Source organism: Anomaloglossus baeobatrachus, chromosome 11, assembly GCF_048569485.1.
Source record: "Anomaloglossus baeobatrachus isolate aAnoBae1 chromosome 11, aAnoBae1.hap1, whole genome shotgun sequence".
Classification (NCBI taxonomy): Eukaryota; Metazoa; Chordata; class Amphibia; order Anura; family Aromobatidae; genus Anomaloglossus; species Anomaloglossus baeobatrachus.
The window spans coordinates 63,858,302-63,873,716 of NC_134363.1; the positions used below are offsets into that span (position 1 = coordinate 63,858,302).

Below are 15,415 nucleotides of genomic sequence, written 5' to 3' on the forward strand. Positions count from 1 at the left end.
TGTGTGCAGGTAATTATATTGTATGGAGGCTTGCGGGGCCACTATACTGTATAGAGGCCTGTGTGTGGATCTTCATATTGTGTAGAGGGCTATGTCTGGGTCATCGTACTATGTGTGGGGGACTATGCGGCCCATCAAACTGTGTTGGGGTCACTTTGCGGGGTATTATACTTTGTGGGGCAGACAGAAGGGTCATCATACTATGTGTGTGGAGGAATTCACTCTGAAAATATATAAACTGTATTTTGGGGGGGGCACATATGTTGGCATCATACTTTATGGGAGCCATGAAAAGGGTATCCTGCTGTGTGAGGCTTCAATGGGGTAATATTACCTTGTAAAGGCAGCAAAATTGTGGGATATGCTCTTCTGTGACCCCGTTGAATATTTTTTTTTGGGGGGGGGGGGGAGTGGGGTGCAAATAGGACTTTTGCTATGGGGCTCCATAATTTCTATGGTCGGAAGTAATTGTTTAACCTTTCGCAGCTTATTTAGTATAGTAATTCTACCTACTGACGTAAAATCACAATGATTGGGGCCAAGTGATAATCTCTGCTCCGCAGCTATGCCTACTGTTCATAAGAAAGTTCGGATACTCTGAAATCAGAGTGAGAAGTTTGTGAGTTACTACATAGCCTGGCTCACAAATATCTCAGAAATACCTTGCAGGAGCAGGGGGCACTGGATGGCGCTGATGGCTAATCCCTGCTCACCTCTCTTCGGAGGGTGGGTTCTCTCGCCCCTCCACTTGTTAGAGGGCTGGCCACAAGGAGGAGGGGGATTAATACTTTGTCTGCTCTTCATCCAAACACTTGATAGCAGAATTCCAGACTGAAAGGCGACTACATAAAAAAGACTTGCATGTGGTGAGTAATAAGAACTGAGGGTGCGGATACTTTCTGGGAAGCTCCATTCTAAGAATGGGACGTTCTCTTCTCAATTCCCCATCTCTTGCTATGTTCAGATTCTTTGTTTTATTTATCAGTTATTGTAAAGTTTGTGTTGGATTTGTTGGTTATGTTTTTTCTTTCTGTGCTTATTGTTTTTGACCTTTTTTTGCTATTACAATGCATCTGATAGGACAAATGATGGTGAGGTCAAAGTTACTCGAAATGTTCCTCTAATATTCAAAGATAACCGACTTGTTAGACGATAAAGAGGTTTTTCCAAGATTGTAATTTATCCATTGCATAGGGTCTATCTTACTGACTGCTGTTGGTCTGACTATTGGGACCCCCAGTGATCCCAGCAAGTGGAGGATGAGAATGTGCACCTCCACTTTATTGATCGTCTAAAGGACATTCGTAAAAAAATCTGAGCTCCGCTTCATTCAGACCCTGTAGAGCCGCAATCTCAGGATTTCTGAGGGAACCATTACTCGGAATTCCAGCGATCAATAAATTATCCCCTATTCTGTGGAAAGGCGATAACATACTACATTGTGAAAACCTCTTTAACTTGGTTCTGTTGATACAACATACTTGCAGTCATAGTTCTTAGAAACCATTAGTACTTGGGTGAATATTCAGCCAGACCCAGAAAACTCAGGTCAGTCACCATGGCATATTGCAGGCATGACTTGCTCTGTTTGCTGGTCCATATAGTGGAAAAGAACATGAGCTGCCCGCTGTCTACACCCCAAAGAACCAAAATAGTGAATGTTGTGACATTTTCCACACCGTTTGTTGGTCCATGTAGAAAACTGGCTATACGCACTGGCACGTTGGCTGTAATAGGTGCGCGTGCTTTGAGTTTGCGGTCTGTGGTGCACATGGAGAGCACAGGTCTATTATGCTCATCTGATCAAGCCCTTACTGTCTGGTAGCTATATGTGATGTCTCCAGCTGGATCTTCGCCTAAACCCCAGTAAACACATATTATACCAAAAAGTTAACACTCACATACTTGATATGTATGTGTCACTTGTTGATAACATCTGGATTTGCTATAGTGTGCCGCCCCCATGCCGGCAGCCTCCCGCTGCTTGGGTCCGGGCCTTCCAGTGGGTGGCTTGAGGGTCTCCAGACCCGGGGGACCCCGCGGACACTCCAAATGAATAGGGTTTGGGGGTGGTGGATGTAGGATGTATAAGTACGGGCATTGCCGTACTAGGTTTCTGACGCCACCGACGGTATGTGGTGAGTTTGGACACCACTGCTGCAGTTACGGGGCACCCGGGGGAGATGTTGTGCAGCAAGTTGTTAACCCCTCCGTGGGCAGGGATGGTGGCCCCGGGACCCGTTGGGGTTGGTGGTGCAGGGAGATGGGCGACTGCAGGGTACTGGTGTACTCACTATTAAGAAAACACACGAGTCTCTGGTAAACCAAGGTGATAGTGGTCGGTGCCCGCAGCCGGCTGCGTTCTGGTCCCCCACCCGGCTGGTGGTCTCTGTCTATTAAGAAAACACACGAGTCTCTGGTAAACCAAGGTGATAGTGGTCGGTGCCCGCAGCCGGCTGCGTTCTGGTCCCCCACCCGGCTGGTGGTCTCTGTCTTTCTTCTGCACTTTTGTGTAATGGTGCCTGTGCTTGCAACTTCAGGAGTCTGATCCCGGCTGGTTGTGGCCTAAGGAGCCCTTTGCCCACAGACGCTGGCCCGTGGGATCCTGGCGGTGGCCTGTTATCCCCCTCGGTGGGCTGTTGCCTTCAATAGGGACTTTGGGTGGGACAGGACCTCTAGTCCTGGCCGCAATCAGTTAATTAACCAGTTCCAGTCACTTCTGGACCTAGCTTCAGGGTCTGAGTACCCCCCTGTGGGCTCCGGTTTCCGAGTCGGTTCCCCGGGTCGGTACTGGCGGGTCACTACCCTGTCCCGGTCCACCTCGGTTCCACCGAGCCGTCTTCCCGGCTCCTGCAGACGGAGACCGCCGTCTGCCTCCTAGCCAAAGGCACCAGGGCTCCTACCCTGGCACCTGTCAGTTTTCCTTCAGGCCTCAGACACAGGCCTGACCTCCACTCTCCTTGAACTCTACAACTGATCTGACACTAAACTCTTGTTGTCTAAAACTCCTAGGTGGGTGTCCTCCAACCGCCTGGTTCCGTACCCTGGTGTGTCAATCAAGCCCTAAGAGGGTGACTAGGGTTTTAAGGTTCGCTCATGTCACCTGTGAGGGAATGGGTGTTGTGTGGGGCCCTATTTGTGATTACCTGGCCCAGCCAGGGCGTCACAATAGCAGTAGTCCAAACTTATTCCGATGGCTGCTTACAAAACAGCAAAAGGGAGACAGCTGCATTCTGTAGCGCTATGATATGTTAAACAATGAATATGGGAATATAGACATGCATTACTGCTATGAAAAACATGTAAAAATTGAGATACTTAGCAAACAAAAATGGCCAGTTTTATGTGAGTCCAACGGCCAATGAGCCAATCTTTTGTTGGGTCCCTGCCTACTCTATCACATCTCTTTGAGCTACAAAGCAGAATAGAGCATCTGTAGGATACCTCATTTTTTTGTGTTTCCACTAAATCTGCAGAAAACAAGCCATAGACACAGGGGCCGATTCATCAGGACTGGTGTAATGCACAATCACGCTCTGCCAGTCTGGCTGAAATATGTGCTGAGCGCCTTTAAGAGGCACAGCGCCTCTTCAGATGGACTGGAGTATCATTTCTGGCGCATAAAGCTCCAACATTTGTGAATTTGATGGCCGGACGAGTGTGTCGCGCCCCGACTCTGCCCATTTTGGCAAAGTTGAGTCAAACTGAGAAAAGTCAATATACTGTAAGCGAGCAGGGAGAATATAACTTCATTTTCTCCCTGAAGCCGCACTTCCAATTAATCTGTCATGTGTTTAAAATGATATTTAGCTGCAGATTACGACTATGGCAGCAGGTAAATACTGTTTTGTTGCTGACTGCTTTCCTTTAAGGATTGCTCTTTTTGCAATTTGCTAATATATAATTTACACAGTTTTAAAAGATAACGCTCTACACAATCTACGGTCCTGGTTAGTTGTATGTTGGATATTATTCCATTTCCGCCTTTATGTGATATCATATCTACCTGGGAGAGGTTGTAGTAACCTTTTTTGTAAATGTCTCTGTTTGTGCTGATTTGATGATAAAGTTGATACACTGTGTTTTCGCTGCGTCCAAAACGCTGCATTGTACAGTACAATCAAAGTGGATGGGATTTCAAGAAATCCCGTGCCCACTGTGCTTCTTGTCTCTGCACCGTAAACTGAGATGCGGCGCGGCTGTTGAGACGCAGCATGACAATTTATGCTGCGGAGATGCAAAACTTCTTCGCAGGGAGAACACAAAGTCCGCAGTGGCACAAACTCTGATTGTGGGCCGGACCTCTGCGGACTCCTGCAGGGAACTCTCGCGGCTACGCAGGAGAGAACACACTGTGTCCAGGACGCAGCATGTCTGGATCATAGGCACATACCCTAAAGAGGACCTTCACCAGATTTTATTCCCACTCATCCTCTGAATATTCAGCTGTTTGGTTTTATTCCATCATTCAGTTCCACAGATTTGGGCCTTTTCATCTATTGCTAATTTTGTTGATCTTTTCTAGGGGATGTATCTTTAGACTGCTCTTCATTATTAATCTGGTAGCACACCCCCTTGGTAAAGAACATAAAAATTAGCACATAAAAAAGCCAGTTCTGGAACCCAGCATATTTAGAATAACATAACAGCAAAAACTGGCCACTCATGATACTGGGACATCATGCAGTTTTACCAAACAAAACTTGAAACAGCATAGAACTTAAAGGTTTATGCCCATTATAATAATTTATAATAAGGCTATGGGATGACTTACTGAGCATTGGGGGTCCAACCATTGCGAACCCCAGTGATCCTAACAATGAGGCTCTAGAACATGGGCACTGTCTCTACGACATGGGTAGCGCTCCGTCTCTAAGGCCTCTTTTACACATTCGTGAAAAACCACGCACATTTTTCACAAACGTGTCAGAGGTGCGTTTTCCCTTCCGTGACCCGTGTTTATGGGCTACGTGTGTTCTCCGTGTGTTATCCGTGATACACGGAGAACGGAAACTTTCTGCTCACCTGTCCCTGGTGTCACTGTCTGAGGTGCGGATCTTTGGTCTCCGGTCCTGCAGACTCCCCGCTGCTGATGCTTCCGGCCGCAGTGAAGTGAATATTCAATTAGCATAATGAGCGGCGGTCGGCAGCACGTGACAGCAGCAGCAGAGACAGCAGGGCTGCAGAAGGTGAGTAAAGTTTTGTTTTTTTTTTCTCACAGACACAGGTCTTCTCTCCGGTGCATGTCAACACGGAACACATCCGTGTGGTCCGTTTGTGTTACGTGTGACACGTTTGCGTTCCGTGTGACCCCCGTGATGCCAGAGAGAAAACGGACATGGCGTGAGAAACACACGGACACACGTAAGTACGGAACGGGCACACAAAACCATAGGAATACCTAGGCCTATGTGTGCACGTGTCACCGATACGTGAGAAAACTGCCAAACACGTACCGGAGGTACGTACGTGTGAAAGAGGCCTAAAGGAGTTTAAGTGTCACATGTAGATTTTGACTACCTTCGCTGACTGTCATGGCGGCGGCGGTCTCTATTCACATTGCAGATTCTGACACTCCACTCCTATAGTTTCTCTGCTATCTGGGATCAACACAGGCAGAATCGGGCATCGACCTGCTGTGTGCTGATTCATAGGCAGGCTAGCAAGAGTAAAGCGGGCTTTACACGCTACGATTTCGCTACAGCAATCTCGTTGGGGTCACGGATTTTGTGACGCACATCCGGCCACTGTAGCAATGTCGTAGCGTGTGACTCCTACGAGCGATTTTTGGATCGTTGCAAAAATGTCCAAAATCGCTCCTCGTTGACATGGGGGTCCGCTGCCAGTTATCGCTGCTGTAGCTGGGGCGAAGTTGATCCTCGTCCCTGCGGCAGCACACATCACTACGTGTGACGCCGCAGGAACGAGGATCATCTCCTTACCTGCCTCCGGCCACAATGCGGAAGGAAGGAGGTGGGCGGGATGTTACGTCCCGCTCATCTCCGCCCCTCCGCTTACATTGGGTGGCCGCTTAGTGACGTCACTGTGACGCCAAATGGACCGCCCCCTTAGAAAGGAGGCGGTTCGCTGGTCACAGCGACGTCGAAGGACAGGTATGTGTGACGGGGGTGCGCGATTTTGTGCGCGACAGGCAGCGATATGCCCGTCGCGCACAAACGATGGGGGCGGGTGTCATGCTAGCGATATCGGGCCGGATATTGCAGCATGTAAAGCCACCCTTAGTCTCTTCTAGTCTGCTTGCTTGCTCTCTTTGATCATCTGTTGTGATGAAGCCTATCACATCTGCTCCTCACCTATAGATATTGGCTGGGTCCTTCCTCCTATGCCAGCTATAGCTTGTCTTATTTGGTCTGGTGAGGTGTGGTGTCTCAGATTATCTGCTGCTTGTAGGCTTCATTATAAACAACATATACATGGCTTAATTCAATAATCACTGGGGGAAACATAACCTGGAGTTCCCACAGGGGGGGGTGCCTACTTCAAAGAGCATTTTGAACAAAGAGGAGGGAAGAAAAAATGGCACCAAAATTGTATGCAAAAAGTGTTAAATTTTATTCACATAAAATATATGAGGATGCAACATTTGTCATAAGAATAAATAGTACAATATCAAATAGAACAGAAAATAGAAAAAATGAGGAAACCTGGGGATGAGGAATGCAGGTGTGGGTAGAACACAAAAAGGGGGGAAGATGTGAAGTCCTACCCGTTGCCGTAACGGAACCCTGGGGGGGTGGTGTATCACTGAAGTGTATGAGTCCAAAAAATGGACCCCAGCCCCCCAAGGTAGTAAATAACCCAGATGACCCTCCACAGAGGATGTATAGTCAAAGATTGAAGTACATGACCAAAAAACAGGTAGACAAAGTAATTAGAAGAAGTATAAAGAGATAGTATCCACCAGAGTAGTCGTGAGGCAATAGAGAGGAGGCTGAAGCGTTGTGTGTAATGAATGATTATAGTCGTGAAGCCGAGAGGTGCCCAATAGCACATAAACGGCTAATAAAAAATACACACACACAATCAGGTCCTTTATGCCCGGACTAGTCGTGGAGCTGGAGAGGAAGGAGAATACACACACACAATCAGGTCCTTTATGCCCGGACTAGTCGTAGAGCTGGAGAGGAAGAAAAGAAAAATGTGAAAAGTCCCGTTAAAGGACACAAAAAGAGGGCAGATATAAACAGTTAGAAGGGTGTGCAGCCCAGCTCAAGAAGTGGACTAGTCGTGTGGCAGAGAGAGGAAGCAAGTAGGTACAAGAAAGGAAGTAGTCGTGAAGCCGAGAGGTGCAGTACAGCACAATGACGGCCAAGGTAAAACAAGGAGGGAGAGGAAAAGCAAGTCTCTGGAAGGAGGTGGCGGCAGGAGGACGGTCCCAACAGCTGTTTCGCCTGAACGCTTTTACAAGGGAAGTCAAGTGACTTCCCTTGTAAAAGCGTTCAGGCGAAACAGCTGTTGGGACCGTCCTCCTGCCGCCACCTCCTTCCACTTGTACAGGTAGTCTTTGTTCTTCTCACTTTTGCACTGTTTTCACTCCCCTTTGACTCACATAACTACTGTGGGTCCAGAGACTTGCTTTTCCTCTCCCTCCTTGTTTTACCTTGGCCGTCATTGTGCTGTACTGCACCTCTCGGCTTCACGACTACTTCCTTTCTTGTACCTACTTGCTTCCTCTCTCTGCCACACGACTAGTCCACTTCTTGAGCTGGGCTGCACACCCTTCTAACTGTTTATATCTGCCCTCTTTTTGTGTCCTTTAACGGGACTTTTCACATTTTTCTTTTCTTCCTCTCCAGCTCTACGACTAGTCCGGGCATAAAGGACCTGATTGTGTGTGTGTATTCTCCTTCCTCTCCAGCTCCACGACTAGTCCGGGCATAAAGGACCTGATTGTGTGTGTGTATTTTTTATTAGCCGTTTATGTGCTATTGGGCACCTCTCGGCTTCACGACTATAATCATTCATTACACACAACGCTTCAGCCTCCTCTCTATTGCCTCACGACTACTCTGGTGGATACTATCTCTTTATACTTCTTCTAATTACTTTGTCTACCTGTTTTTTGGTCATGTACTTCAATCTTTGACTATACATCCTCTGTGGAGGGTCATCTGGGTTATTTACTACCTTGGGGGGCTGGGGTCCATTTTTTGGACTCATACACTTCAGTGATACACCACCCCCCCAGGGTTCCGTTACGGCAACGGGTAGGACTTCACATCTTCCCCCCTTTTTGTGTTCTACCCACACCTGCATTCCTCATCCCCAGGTTTCCTCATTTTTTCTATTTTCTGTTCTATTTGATATTGTACTATTTATTCTTATGACAAATGTTGCATCCTCATATATTTTATGTGAATAAAATTTAACACTTTTTGCATACAATTTTGGTGCCATTTTTTCTTCCCTCCTCTTTGTTCAAAATGCTTGTAGGCTTCATCACAACAGATGATCAAAGAGAGAAAGCAAGAAGAGTAGAAGAGATTAACTCTTGCTAGCCTACCTATGAATTCCGCACACAGCAGGTCGATTCCCGATTCTGCCTGTGTTGATCCCAGACAGCAGAGAAATTATAAGAGCGGAGTGTCAGAATCTGCACTGTGAATAGAGACCGTTGCCGCCATGACAGTCAGCGAAGTTAGTGAAAATCTCCATTGTTGCTTGGTGTGGTTGTGTTTTGTAGTTTCCTTCCTACTCTTGTTTTCCATCTGAATCTCTTATTGTCGTGTGTGTGAGTGTGTGTGTGTGTGTGTGTGTGTGTGTAGTGTATCAGAGTTTAGGTTTTCTCTTGTCAGTCTTCATCAGTGTTGAACCTCACACTCCTGCCCCGTCCTGCCCTGGTGGGAGGGGAAATCAAATTAGCTCTGTTAGGTCTAGTCAGAAGCAGGGCAAGGAATGGGACTCAGGCGTCTCCACCATCAGGAGCATCACTGATGTTACGGATAGCAGAGGGCCCCCTAGTGTTGGGACAGCATAAGGGCCCATATCCCTCGTTATCCAACAAATCACACAGTACGTATGCATGATTGTCTATGGAACTGGTGGAAATTGCAGAGCGTTGTGCTCATCTTTCTGCATAGAAGGTGATTGGAGAAAAGAGTGAGCACGTGCATCTCAGCTCTATTCAAGATGGATCTGTGCAGAGCCCGGTTGAAATGTTCCAGAGCCCTGTTCTCAGTATTGATGGGGGTCTCATCAGTCGGACCCCAGCATTCAGGAAGTTATCCCCTATCCTATGGATAACTGAATATATTGAAAACAACTCTTTAATGTTTTTTATGGAAAATGTAAACTCTTTGGTCAGATCTAGGAAATTTGTGGATTTTGCAGAAAAAATCCACCACAAGACACAGAATAATGTCAAGGAATATTGTTTGAAGCACAATTTTGGTTAGACATTTTGAACCACGTCTGTACCACTAATGAAGCCTACTGACTTCTAAATCTTAATCCTGTAGAATCTTCTATGAGCTTTTGGAAGCAGTGGCGCATTATTTATCACCTCTGCCATACTAACAGTAGTAACCAGGATTCCTTACACGAGTCTCCGACATTTCATCAGTTCCCTACTGGAAGGACAATGCTTTATGGTAACCAGTGCAAACTTCGATCCCATAAAGATTTATGGTTCTTGGCTGACCGTGAAACATCTACAGAAACCAGGCTCCTGTTAGATGGGACTAGTTCAAGGATGGGGTCAGATTTCCCTGTAAATAACCTAAAAATGGACAGAAATCACTGGTTATTCCAGCCCAATCTTGATAGTTCTTGTGAATCAACTTCCTGGAATGTTTGGTGAGAGACAGGGAAGTCAGGGAAAAATAACATTCATGTACAATGTCAATGATACAAAAAGGGTAAAGTGAAAAGCAGCCAAGTGATAAGAAGGCTGAGCACAAAGAAACGTGACGCAGCTCTGCGGACTGCACCAAGCAGATTAATCCAACAGATTATCATGAATCACAGCTGCGGTCAGTGCACCTGGCATACATACAGCCTCACCACCCTGCCGCCCATTCACAAGGGCAATGTGTGCGCCTAGAGATATACTGCACAATAATATATCAGAAAAGGAATATCTGAGTGACACTAAAGTGCAACATGGCAGCCAGGAGGCAAAAATAATAGCACAATCAGTGCAAGAAAGAATACATTGGAATTATTCAATGAAAGGGTAAAACACTTACAGCACTATGCAAACGTAGGAGTGTTAAAAGTTTATTTTTAACAATTAACAAAATGCAAAGTGAATATCACAAGGAGGTTTTTGCAGGCATCGCCGACTGTGATGGTGGAGTCAGTATCTGGGGGAACTTCAGAGTCTTGGGTTATGCCTGATAACGTCTATGATGTCTTTAATCAGTGCAGGGAGACTTGGGCATCAAATAACATACCTGTGGTTCATGGGCAGGCTAGTTAATCTTTGCTGGGCTGCTTATTAAAGGGAACCTGTCATAAATCCACCAGACCAGGTATAGTCAAGCTATAGCTGGCAGCATAAGAACAGTGCAGCCAGCATATATAGGAGGAGAGCGAACGTGACTGGCTCTCCCATAGCAAGTAACCAAGGAGACTTAAAAGAAACCTGTCAGGTGCAACATGTACCCAAAACCACAAGCAGTTCTGGAAGCATATTGCTAATCCCTGCCTAACCGTCCCATCATCTCCATCATCTAGTTCCATAGATAAAGAGATCTTTAGAAAAAGAATTTCTAAAGATCCTTTATGACATGCTAATGAGCGCAGGGACTAGTCACAAGGGCGTTAGTTCATGTGCTCATTCCACCCTCTTATCATCCAAAGAAAAGAATGGCAGCACACTGCGCTGAAAGTGTACTTTAATTTTGCTTCAAACAAACAGGTGTGACAACGGCAATAGGGGGAGAGGGAGGGGAGAGTGCACGTAGGACGACGGTACCATTTCGCACCTCTAGGGGTGCTTTCATGGGTCCACCTAGAGGTGCGAAACGGTACCGTCGTCCTATGTGCACTCTCCCCTCCCTCTCCCCCTATTGCCGTTGTCTCACCTGTTTGCATGAAGCAAAATTAAAGTACACTTTCACCGCAGTGTGATGCCGTTCTTTTCTTTGGATGGATGTATCTTCACTTTGGCATTAGCACCTCGAATCTAAAGCTGCCAGTTTCCCTCTAGCCAGGTTAGTAAGGCAAAGACTCAGCAGGCGCACAGGACCACGCTGCAGGACTGGATTAGTTCAGGTGGCTCACGCATACAGGATGTATTGGATTGAAAAGACGCCGCAGCTATTCACTGGTGGTACGGTAAGCGGTGCCCAGAAATTTTCCTTCTTTTTTCATTATATTAATGGTTTCTATCCACACTCTTAGTATGTTAGCATGCCTAGAGGGACGTGCTAACATGCTATTAAATGCCCATGACTTAGCATCATCATCGGCGGTGACGCATGTACCTGTGTCCGCTGCACCACCTCAGACGCCGGGCTTAGGCTCAGTATGCATGATCAGAATGCCCGCACTTCCATACATGTTCACTGTGAAGCCGGGTGTACACATCCCAGCTTTAGAGAGGTCTAGTGCGCATGACCCGAAGTACGGTAACTTCTGATCCATGCGCACTGACCCTAAGCTCAGCGTCTGAAGCGATGCAATGGAGACAGGTACGTGCGTCACTGCCAATGATGATGCTGGGCCATAGGCATTGAATAGAATTTTAGTACGTCCCTGTGGGAGTGCTAACATGCCAAAAGGGCAGAGTGAGCGCAGGAACTAACGCCCTTGCAACTAGTCCCTGCGCTCATTAGTAGATCATAAAGAATCTTTAGAAATACTTTTTCTAAAGATCTCTTTATCTATGCTACTAGATGCAGAGACAGTTAGGCAGGGATTAGAAATATGCACCCAGAAGTACTTGTGATTCTGGGCGCATATTGCACTTGACAGGCTCCCTTTAAGTCTCCTTGGTCACATGGTATGGGAGAGCCAGCCACGTTCGCTTTCATTCTATATATGCTGTGAGCAGTATCCTTATGGGGCCAGCTATAGCTTGACTACACCTGGCCTGGAGAGGTGGATTTATTAAGGCTTACTGGTTGCTGTCATAATGTTGTGAGTGGTTGCGGTGTAAACCCTTATTGTATTTTTGTTCCTGGATTACTTCTCTTGTCTAAGTTTCAACATTTTTGGGTGTTCCATATGTGATGGGATGGCACACTCCATTAGAAACCTTTACTTTTTTATGCCCTTCACAGCTGACAAACTTTATATTAAAAACTAAGACAATTAGTATTTAGGATTTCTATTATGCAATCCACTCTTCAATACCCTTGAAGTTTTTGTTTAAGGTTTCCCTATGTCAAACATTTTAGGAGATGACATAAAGGTCTCCTAAGTGTGGGTTCCACTTCTCCATTGCCAGGGTCATACTTTTTTAGCTGTGGACAGTCCCTTTAATAGTCACATTGTATTATTTATATAGCACCCAATGTGTCATGTGATGTTCAGGTATGTTCACACTACAGGCTCTGTTCACACTACAGAGTCTGGCCATCAACCTGAGGCTTCTGGAGTGTTCACACAGAGCCGAGTGTTGGCTGCTTCAGGTTCACTGGTCTACAGCTCTGCAGGAGTTAATCCCTGCAGACTGGTGAACAGGACCTAAATGCTCAGGTTGCTGATTGCCAAGTCCAGCTGTCTCCTCCCTATATTAGCAGGACTTCCTTCCTTTATGTGCCAATGATAGCTTCTGTGATCCCGGTCTTGGTGTTTCTTCTGTTCATGGTGATCCGTGCTGCACTCCTGAGTGGTGTGAGCATTCCTTCTGTTGTGTGTTACTTCCTCCCCTTTTTTGTTACTCCCCAATACACATATTGTCTCTCCTGTGTGTATTGAATACTGTGTGTATGAGGTTCAGTTCTCCCTTGTCAGTGCCGTTTTGTGGGGCTTCGTTTTTCTGTTTCTCGGGCTACCCCAAGGGTGGGGAGAGGGGAAGTAACATCAGGGCCCGGAAAGGAATTAGGGCCATGCTGGGGGCTGGGACCTGGTTACCATCAAACCTACCTCCGAGATAAGGGACAGCACAGGATCGCAAGTCTGAGGGCCAGTTTAGGGGCCTATATACTATTCCCATATACCCCATGACACAAAGGCAAAGTAATGGTAGCCAAGTACCCCCAGGTTATCCAACGTATTGTTGCTCAGCACACCAAGACGTTTTTGTTTTTCAGTTAAACATTTACTGTATTTTGATTTATTATACATCCGGTGCCAATGAAGTCCTACACCGCTAAACATTGTAATTAGTGGCAAACCTCCTAGGCCCAGAAGGTATTAATAGCTTCTTCATTAGTCTGATGGCGCTTGGAGGTAGCGCATGACTTAGCCCAGTTGAGGATGACGCGTCTTCCTTTCTCATTTCCCAGATGGCTTTATAACAAAATGTTATATTTGAAAAGCTTAAGCGATAATCTTCAATGGTTGAAGAGCTTGAATATTATATTTCTTACGGCTACTTGATTTCCTATTAGACCCACGGTATATAGTAGCGTTTTATCAGGCATGTTAGTCATAAATTATCAAAATTTTCTAATCCTGCACCAGGAGAGAGCAATAAATCTTACGTCAAATAGCCGGCTGTTCCTTACATATGAGAAGTGCTACCAAATTAACAAAATGATTTGTGGAGCCAGAAATCTCCAGCTTTTATAGCAGCCCAGCTGTGAATCTCATGACCCGCAAATGTCTCACCTAGATGACGGATTTTGCACTTTCCATATTCTTCACTAGGTGGCAAATTATAGTTAGATTTGACATTAGTGAAAAAATCCACATGAAAGATTCAGTGTTCCCAGGACTCCAACCTGATTAGTACAATGATGCAAAAATGCTACAAATGAGAACGAGGTTTCTTCTTTTCAGTTTCTAAATTGTCTTAAATGGTTATTCCCATCTCCAAGATCCTATCCCAATATGTAGTAGGTGTAATAATAACAATAACAAATGCCTCCAATTCCTATAGTTCTCCTGATTTACTGTGTCACTTACCTCATGTGCAGGGCATCACAGGACCTTCAGTATTCATGGTTACAGCCACACATATAGTCACAGTTAGTTGCTAGTGGTCATAACCATTCATACCTAAGGTCCTCAAATACTCTGCATTGAAGTCGAGGCTTCTTCACTTTTTTTCAGGCCACTATTCCAGATTTGTGTAACGTGTGTCGCACTGTACATGCATGGACGTCTATGATCTCACTATTATGAAACATACAAGCCACCTCCACTGCCGGGTTTTTTTGCACTAGAAGTGATAGACCTTGGAATAAGCCGACTTGTTGACTCCGATATTTTGCCTGGATGTCCACCTCTTGGCTTTTGAATGGACATACTTCATTTTTTATTCTCCCTACTGTCATGGCCTCACATGATGCAGTTTGGCAATTTTCTTGGCCGAGAGACCGCTATCAATCAGCTGGATGATGCTGTTTCTCTTTTATTGGGAAACTTTCATGGCTGGTCCTTGATTTGAACCAATGACCTTTCACTTGGGAATAAACCTAATAACACAGTGAGCTATTAGGGAATGTGAGAACAGGTTGTAATTTGTAGTATACAGAAAGAAAAAAGATTTTTCCACCACGAGGAGTAAAACAGTAACAATGCAGTGACATGACAAGAATCTGCATAACTAATCATATGCTAAATACATGTAAGCCCAATTTATGTATGAGATAGCCAAGATAAATGTCTATAAAATGAAGGTTGTCGTCAGACTCAAAGCTGTTGAGGATGATGAAATATAGAGCCTGAAAGTCAAAAGTTCAAAACATTGTTACCCTTTTGCTTGTCACTAAAGTTGAGCCAAAAGATTTGCAGAACCTCGATCCAGTGACCACGTCAATAGTCCTTGTCTGCTGAACCTCCTACTACCTGTGGACTTATAGACACCTGTTTTGACAAATAGACCTCGGTGATATCATGCGTACATTCTGCTGCAATGTAATTACATTGTGGACCCTATTAATCAAAACAGGAACAGTGGATGCCGCAGGTAGTGGGAGCTTTGCAGTGCCCTGATCTGGCAACCATGAACTACTGTAGGGGCTGCTGGACAACAATTCTGCTAATCTTTTTGCTCAAATCAAGTTGTCAACATTACAAACAATGCCATTAGAAATAACAAGAATTCATAACAAAAATAATCAAAAAGTATTGAAAAGTATAGAACGAGCAATGTCATAATCCAATTTGTAATGATGCAGCAAAACTAAGGCCGTGCTTTACATTTTCCCATCTGAGGTCTGAAGAAACTCCGCAGTGACCCAAGTCGGAGCTTTAATGGCCACCAAGTTGCTTTTTCAACCAATATTTATTTTGCAAACTTAACTGCGGTGGGATTAATTCAGATCAACAATTGATT

The 15,415-nt window shown here is 45.5% G+C and overlaps 1 protein-coding gene across 1 annotated transcript in view; it reads left to right on the forward strand.

Moving 5' to 3' along the window:
• The first annotated feature begins 777 nt into the window (after positions 1 to 777).
• Positions 778 to 15,415, forward strand: part of LOC142257212 (G-protein coupled receptor family C group 5 member C-like) — a 38,749-nt gene continuing 24,111 nt past the window's right edge. The window contains exon 1 of the mRNA XM_075329357.1: positions 778 to 866. The gene's annotated coding sequence lies outside the window, so the exon portion shown is untranslated. The remainder of the gene's footprint in view (positions 867 to 15,415) is intronic.